We start from the raw sequence: 8,125 nt of genomic DNA, 5'->3' as shown, positions 1-8,125 counted from the left end.
TAAAATCTCGTTTTTTTTTGCCTTTTATGGAAATTAGTGAAGGCATCGCATCAAAGGTGCGCACCTCGCTGCCCACCTTGGTGTGCTCCGAGGTGCCCACCACGGTGCGAACCCGGGAGCGCCCCGATGTGTGCTCCAAGGTGCGGCGTGCACGAAGTCGGACCCCGGTTTGCCCCGGGTGCGCACCTCGCGTGCACCTTGGTGCGCACACCTTGGCTGGGTTGCGCGCCCTGGTGGGCACCATGGTGCGCACCAAGGAGCGCTCCGAAGTGTGCTCCAAGGTGCGCCGTGCACGAAGTCGGAGCCCGGTTTGCCCCGGGTGCGCACCTCGCGTGCACCTTCGCCGCGGTGGGCACCATGGCGTGCACGAAGTCGGAGCCCGGTTTGCCCCGGGTGCGCACCTCGCCTGCACCTTCGCCGGGGTGGGCACCTTGGTGTGCAGACCTTGGCTGGGTTGCGCGCCCTGGTGGGCACCATGGTGCGCACCAAGGAGCGCTCCGAAGTGTGCTCCAAGGTGCGGCCTGCACGAAGTCGGAGCCCGGTTTGCCCCGGGTGTGCACCTCGGGTGGGCACCTTGGTGCGCATGCCTTGCCTGGGCTGCGCACCAGGGCGGGCTCAAGATGGCACCCGCGTTCCTTTTTTTTCACTATCTTTCAAAACGGAAATTTTAAAATCTCATTTTTTTTTGCCTTTTTCTGGAAATTAGTGAAGGCAGCGCATCAAAGGTGCGCACCTCGCTGCCCACCACGGTGCGCAACGCCGGTGGGCACCCGGGAGTGCTTCGAAGTGTGCTCCAAGGTGCTGCGTGCACGTTGTCGGAGCCCGGTTTGCCCCGGGTGCGCACCTCGCGTGCACCTTCGTCGGGGTGGGCACCTTGGCTGGGTTTGCCCCGGCTGCGCTCCGAAGCGGGGTTATTGGAGCGCCGCCTCTTTTTTTGTCGGAGCGTTTGGTGGGGTTTCTCGCATTGGCTCTTCCCAGGCCCGGTTGCCACCCTGGCGCGCACGAAGTCAGAAGTAGGGTTAATTGCCCGGGTGCGCACCTTTGCCAGGGTGGGCACCTTGCCTGGGCTGCGCACCAGGGCGGGCTCAAGATGGCACCCGCGTTCCGTTTTTTTCACTATCTTTCAAAACGGAAATTTCAAAATCTCCTTTTTTTTTTGCCTTTTCTGGAAATTAGTGAAGGCAGCGCATCAAAGGTGCGCACCCGGGAGCGCTACGAAGTGTGCTCCAAGGTGCGGCGTGCACGTTGTCGGAGCCCGGTTTGCCTCGGGTGCGCACCTCGCCTGCACCTTGGCCGGGGTGGGCACCTTGGCTGGGTTTGCCCAGGGTGCGCTCCGGAGCGGGGTTACTGGAGCGCCCCCTCTTTTTTTGTCAGAGCGTTTGGTGGGGTTTCTCGCATTGGCTCTTCCCAGGCCCGGTTGTTGGGTGCGCTCCCACCCTGGCGCGCGCGAGGTTGGAAGTTGGGTTAATTGCCCGGGCGCGCACCTTCGCCAGGGTGGGCACCTTGGTGCGCACACCTTGGCTGGGCTGCGCACCAGGGCGGGCTCAAGATGGCACCAGCATTCCCTTTTTTTCACTATCTTTCAAAACGGAAATTTTAAAATCTCGTTTTTTTTTGCCTTTTATGGAAATTAGTGAAGGCATCGCATCAAAGGTGCGCACCTCGCTGCCCACCTTGGTGTGCTCCGAGGTGCCCACCACGGTGCGAACCCGGGAGCGCCCCGATGTGTGCTCCAAGGTGCGGCGTGCACGAAGTCGGACCCCGGTTTGCCCCGGGTGCGCACCTCGCGTGCACCTTGGTGCGCACACCTTGGCTGGGTTGCGCGCCCTGGTGGGCACCATGGTGCGCACCAAGGAGCGCTCCGAAGTGTGCTCCAAGGTGCGCCGTGCACGAAGTCGGAGCCCGGTTTGCCCCGGGTGCGCACCTCGCGTGCACCTTCGCCGCGGTGGGCACCATGGCGTGCACGAAGTCGGAGCCCGGTTTGCCCCGGGTGCGCACCTCGCGTGCACCTTCGCCGGGGTGGGCACCTTGGTGTGCAGACCTTGGCTGGGTTGCGCGCCCTGGTGGGCACCATGGTGCGCACCAAGGAGCGCTCCGAAGTGTGCTCCAAGGTGCGGCCTGCACGAAGTCGGAGCCCGGTTTGCCACCCTGGCGCGCACGAAGTCGGAAGTAGGGTTAATTGCCCGGGTGCGCACCTTTGCCAGGGTGGGCACCTTGCCTGGGCTGCGCACCAGGGCGGGCTCAAGATGGCACCCGCGTTCCCTTTTTTTCACTATCTTTCAAAACGGAAATTTCAAAATCTCCTTTTTTTTTTGCCTTTTCTGGAAATTAGTGAAGGCAGCGCATCAAAGGTGCGCACCCGGGAGCGCTACGAAGTGTGCTCCAAGGTGCGGCGTGCACGTTGTCGGAGCCCGGTTTGCCCCGGGTGCGCACCTCGCCTGCACCTTGGCCGGGGTGGGCACCTTGGCTGGGTTTGCCCAGGGTGCGCTCCGGAGCGGGGTTACTGGAGCGCCCCCTCTTTTTTTGTCAGAGCGTTTGGTGGGGTTTCTCGCATTGGCTCTTCCCAGGCCCGGTTGTTGGGTGCGCTCCCACCCTGGCGCGCGCGAGGTTGGAAGTTGGGTTAATTGCCCGGGCGCGCACCTTCGCCAGGGTGGGCACCTTGGTGCGCACACCTTGGCTGGGCTGCGCACCAGGGCGGGCTCAAGATGGCACCAGCATTCCCTTTTTTTCACTATCTTTCAAAACGGAAATTTTAAAATCTCGTTTTTTTTTGCCTTTTATGGAAATTAGTGAAGGCATCGCATCAAAGGTGCGCACCTCGCTGCCCACCTTGGTGTGCTCCGAGGTGCCCACCACGGTGCGAACCCGGGAGCGCCCCGATGTGTGCTCCAAGGTGCGGCGTGCACGAAGTCGGACCCCGGTTTGCCCCGGGTGCGCACCTCGCGTGCACCTTGGTGCGCACACCTTGGCTGGGTTGCGCGCCCTGGTGGGCACCATGGTGCGCACCAAGGAGCGCTCCGAAGTGTGCTCCAAGGTGCGCCGTGCACGAAGTCGGAGCCCGGTTTGCCCCGGGTGCGCACCTCGCGTGCACCTTCGCCGCGGTGGGCACCATGGCGTGCACGAAGTCGGAGCCCGGTTTGCCCCGGGTGCGCACCTCGCGTGCACCTTCGCCGGGGTGGGCACCTTGGTGTGCAGACCTTGGCTGGGTTGCGCGCCCTGGTGGGCACCATGGTGCGCACCAAGGAGCGCTCCGAAGTGTGCTCCAAGGTGCGGCCTGCACGAAGTCGGAGCCCGGTTTGCCACCCTGGCGCGCACGAAGTCGGAAGTAGGGTTAATTGCCCGGGTGCGCACCTTTGCCAGGGTGGGCACCTTGCCTGGGCTGCGCACCAGGGCGGGCTCAAGATGGCACCCGCGTTCCGTTTTTTTCACTATCTTTCAAAACGGAAATTTCAAAATCTCCTTTTTTTTTTGCCTTTTCTGGAAATTAGTGAAGGCAGCGCATCAAAGGTGCGCACCCGGGAGCGCTACGAAGTGTGCTCCAAGGTGCGGCGTGCACGTTGTCGGAGCCCGGTTTGCCCCGGGTGCGCACCTCGCCTGCACCTTGGCCGGGGTGGGCACCTTGGCTGGGTTTGCCCAGGGTGCGCTCCGAAGCGGGGTTACTGGAGCGCCCCCTCTTTTTTTGTCAGAGCGTTTGGTGGGGTTTCTCGCATTGGCTCTTCCCAGGCCCGGTTGTTGGGTGCGCTCCCACCCTGGCGCGCGCGAGGTTGGAAGTTGGGTTAATTGCCCGGGCGCGCACCTTCGCCAGGGTGGGCACCTTGGTGCGCACACCTTGGCTGGGCTGCGCACCAGGGCGGGCTCAAGATGGCACCAGCATTCCCTTTTTTTCACTATCTTTCAAAACGGAAATTTTAAAATCTCGTTTTTTTTTGCCTTTTATGGAAATTAGTGAAGGCATCGCATCAAAGGTGCGCACCTCGCTGCCCACCTTGGTGTGCTCCGAGGTGCCCACCACGGTGCGAACCCGGGAGCGCCCCGATGTGTGCTCCAAGGTGCGGCGTGCACGAAGTCGGACCCCGGTTTGCCCCGGGTGCGCACCTCGCGTGCACCTTGGTGCGCACACCTTGGCTGGGTTGCGCGCCCTGGTGGGCACCATGGTGCGCACCAAGGAGCGCTCCGAAGTGTGCTCCAAGGTGCGCCGTGCACGAAGTCGGAGCCCGGTTTGCCCCGGGTGCGCACCTCGCGTGCACCTTCGCCGCGGTGGGCACCATGGCGTGCACGAAGTCGGAGCCCGGTTTGCCCCGGGTGCGCACCTCGCGTGCACCTTCGCCGGGGTGGGCACCTTGGTGTGCAGACCTTGGCTGGGTTGCGCGCCCTGGTGGGCACCATGGTGCGCACCAAGGAGCGCTCCGAAGTGTGCTCCAAGGTGCGGCCTGCACGAAGTCGGAGCCCGGTTTGCCCCGGGTGTGCACCTCGGGTGGGCACCTTGGTGCGCATGCCTTGCCTGGGCTGCGCACCAGGGCGGGCTCAAGATGGCACCCGCGTTCCTTTTTTTTCACTATCTTTCAAAACGGAAATTTTAAAATCTCATTTTTTTTTGCCTTTTTCTGGAAATTAGTGAAGGCAGCGCATCAAAGGTGCGCACCTCGCTGCCCACCACGGTGCGCAACGCCGGTGGGCACCCGGGAGTGCTTCGAAGTGTGCTCCAAGGTGCTGCGTGCACGTTGTCGAAGCCCGGTTTGCCCCGGGTGCGCTCCTCGCGTGCACCTTCGTCGGGGTGGGCACCTTGGCTGGGTTTGCCCCGGCTGCGCTCCGAAGCGGGGTTATTGGAGCGCCGCCTCTTTTTTTGTCAGAGCGTTTGGTGGGGTTTCTCGCATTGGCTCTTCCCAGGCCCGGTTGCCACCCTGGCGCGCACGAAGTCGGAAGTAGGGTTAATTGCCCGGGTGCGCACCTTTGCCAGGGTGGGCACCTTGCCTGGGCTGCGCACCAGGGCGGGCTCAAGATGGCACCCGCGTTCCGTTTTTTTCACTATCTTTCAAAACGGAAATTTCAAAATCTCCTTTTTTTTTTGCCTTTTCTGGAAATTAGTGAAGGCAGCGCATCAAAGGTGCGCACCCGGGAGCGCTACGAAGTGTGCTCCAAGGTGCGGCGTGCACGTTGTCGGAGCCCGGTTTGCCCCGGGTGCGCACCTCGCCTGCACCTTGGCCGGGGTGGGCACCTTGGCTGGGTTTGCCCAGGGTGCGCTCCGAAGCGGGGTTACTGGAGCGCCCCCTCTTTTTTTGTCAGAGCGTTTGGTGGGGTTTCTCGCATTGGCTCTTCCCAGGCCCGGTTGTTGGGTGCGCTCCCACCCTGGCGCGCGCGAGGTTGGAAGTTGGGTTAATTGCCCGGGCGCGCACCTTCGCCAGGGTGGGCACCTTGGTGCGCACACCTTGGCTGGGCTGCGCACCAGGGCGGGCTCAAGATGGCACCAGCATTCCCTTTTTTTCACTATCTTTCAAAACGGAAATTTTAAAATCTCGTTTTTTTTTGCCTTTTATGGAAATTAGTGAAGGCATCGCATCAAAGGTGCGCACCTCGCTGCCCACCTTGGTGTGCTCCGAGGTGCCCACCACGGTGCGAACCCGGGAGCGCCCCGATGTGTGCTCCAAGGTGCGGCGTGCACGAAGTCGGACCCCGGTTTGCCCCGGGTGCGCACCTCGCGTGCACCTTGGTGCGCACACCTTGGCTGGGTTGCGCGCCCTGGTGGGCACCATGGTGCGCACCAAGGAGCGCTCCGAAGTGTGCTCCAAGGTGCGCCGTGCACGAAGTCGGAGCCCGGTTTGCCCCGGGTGCGCACCTCGCGTGCACCTTCGCCGCGGTGGGCACCATGGCGTGCACGAAGTCGGAGCCCGGTTTGCCCCGGGTGCGCACCTCGCGTGCACCTTCGCCGGGGTGGGCACCTTGGTGTGCAGACCTTGGCTGGGTTGCGCGCCCTGGTGGGCACCATGGTGCGCACCAAGGAGCGCTCCGAAGTGTGCTCCAAGGTGCGGCCTGCACGAAGTCGGAGTCCGGTTTGCCCCGGGTGCGCACCATGGCGTGCACGAAGTCGGAGCCCGGTTTGCCCCGGGTGCGCACCTCGCGTGCACCTTCGCCGGGGTGGGCACCTCGGCTGGTTTGCGCGCCCTGGTGCGCACCAAGGAGCGCTCCGAAGTGTGCTCCAAGGTGCGGCGTGCACGAAGTCGGAGCCCGGTTTGCCCCGGGTGCGCACCTCGCGTGCACCTTCGCCGCGGTGGGCACCTTGGCTGGGTTGGGCACCATTGAGCGCTCCGAAGTTTGCTCCAAGGTGCGCACCATGGCCCTCCAAGGTGCGCAGCATGGCGTGCACGAAGTCGGAGCCCGGTTTGCCCCGGGTGCGCACCTCGCGTGCACCTTCGCCAGGGTGGGCACCTCGGTGCGCACACCTTCTCAATGTTTTCTTGCCTTTTCTGGAAATTGGTGAAGGCAGCGCATCAAAGGTGCGCACCTCGGTGTGCTCCGAGGTGCGAACCCGAGAGCGCTTCGAGGTGCGCACGAAGTCAAAAGTCGGGTTAATTGCATTGTTTTCCCCGGGTGCGCTCCGAGGTGCGCAACATCGGTGCGCACCAAGGAGGGCTCCGAAGTGTGCTCCAAGGTGCGCACGATGGCGTGCACCTCTGGTGCGCACGATTCGGAGCTCGGTTTGCCCGGGGTGCGCACACCTTGGCTGGGTTGCGCACCTTTTGTGCGCTCCATGGTGCGTACGAAGTCGGAGCTCGGTTTGCCCCGGGTGCGCACCTTGATGCGCACGCCTTGGCTGGGCTGCGCACCTTGGTGGGCGCCTCCAAGGTGCGCACGAAGTCGAAGCTCGGTTTGCCCCGGGTGCGCACCTTGGTGGGCGCCATGGTGCACTCCGAGGTGCCCAAGATTGGTGCGCACCAAGGAGCGCTCCGAAGTGCGCTCCAAGGTGCGCAGGTGCGCGCGAAGTCGAAAGTTGGGTTAATTGTCCGGTTTGCCTCGGGTGCGCACCTTGCGTGCACCTTCGCCAGGGTGGGCGCCTTGGTGCGCACACCTTGGCTGGGCTGCGCACCCGGGCGCGCACACCTTGGCACCCGCGTTTCCTTCATTTTAAATTTTTTTTTTTTACAATCTCTCAAGTGGGAAATTCTATAATCTCAACTTTTTTTGCCTTTTCAGGAAACTTTTGAATGGAGCGCATCATTGGTGCGCTCCGAAGTGTGCTCCAAGGTGCGCACCTCTGGTGCGCTCCAAAGCTCTCTCCAGCTGCGTGCACCTGCCCCGGGCGCGCACCCGGCCCCGCCCAGCTTCGCTCACCTGTCCCGGGCGTCTGGTGCGGAACCTTAGAGTAAGAAACATCACCGTGCACCTTGGCCAACGTGCGCGACTCGACCGAGCGCGCACTGGCCGAGGTGCACACCGATTTCACCTGGGTGCGCGCGCAGCACCTCGGGCGCACCGGGGTGCGCGCACAACGCCCGGGTTGCACCGTGGCCTGTGTGCTCGGGGCGCCTCGGGTGCGCGCTCGGTGTCGCCCCGGCGCGCGCGGTAGTGCGGGCAACGCACCCCGGCCCGGCCCGGCCCCGACGAGAACGCAAACGGGCAAAAGGTTAATTCAAATAGCATTGCGACGCCCGGCGAAAAACTAAAAAAGGGTGCAACACCGGGACTTCCCGGGAGGTCACCCATCCCAGTACTACTCCGGCCCAAGCGCGCTTAACTGCGGAGTTCTGATGGGATCCGGTGCACTAACGCTGGTATGATCGCACCCGTTATGAGCTTGTCGCAGTGTGTACTTAGCAAACCGCGACCCACGTGCGAATCCACCCCGGCCACCCACCCCCGTCGAGGTGCACACCCTCCCTCGCGAAGTGCGCCCCGTTCGCCAAGTGTGAGCCCTGCCCGGGTGCACGCACCTTGCTAGGGCATCGGGTGTGCACCCGGCCCGGCCTACGTGCGTGCACCTGGACGGGGCGTCGTGTGCGTGCAGTGTCCCGTCTGCAACGCGGTGCCCACACACCACCTCGGGCGCAACGACCTGCGCTCACATGTGGGCCGAGTGCACCTTGGTGCATGTTCGGGGCGCCTCGGGTGCACGCTCGATCTTGCCCCGGTG

At 63.5% G+C, this 8,125-nt stretch overlaps 1 non-coding gene across 1 annotated transcript; it reads right to left on the bottom strand.

Annotated features, from left to right (window-relative positions):
• Positions 1 to 7,661: 7,661 nt before the first annotated feature.
• LOC131860907 (5S ribosomal RNA) lies at positions 7,662 to 7,780 on the bottom strand. The gene has a single exon (XR_009359990.1). It is a non-coding gene; the product is annotated as a 5S ribosomal RNA (ribosomal RNA).
• Positions 7,781 to 8,125: the final 345 nt, after the last annotated feature.

Source organism: Cryptomeria japonica, unplaced genomic scaffold, assembly GCF_030272615.1.
Source record: "Cryptomeria japonica unplaced genomic scaffold, Sugi_1.0 HiC_scaffold_20, whole genome shotgun sequence".
NCBI lineage: Eukaryota > Viridiplantae > Streptophyta > Pinopsida > Cupressales > Cupressaceae > Cryptomeria > Cryptomeria japonica.
This window is presented reverse-complemented; position numbering and strand designations above follow the sequence as displayed.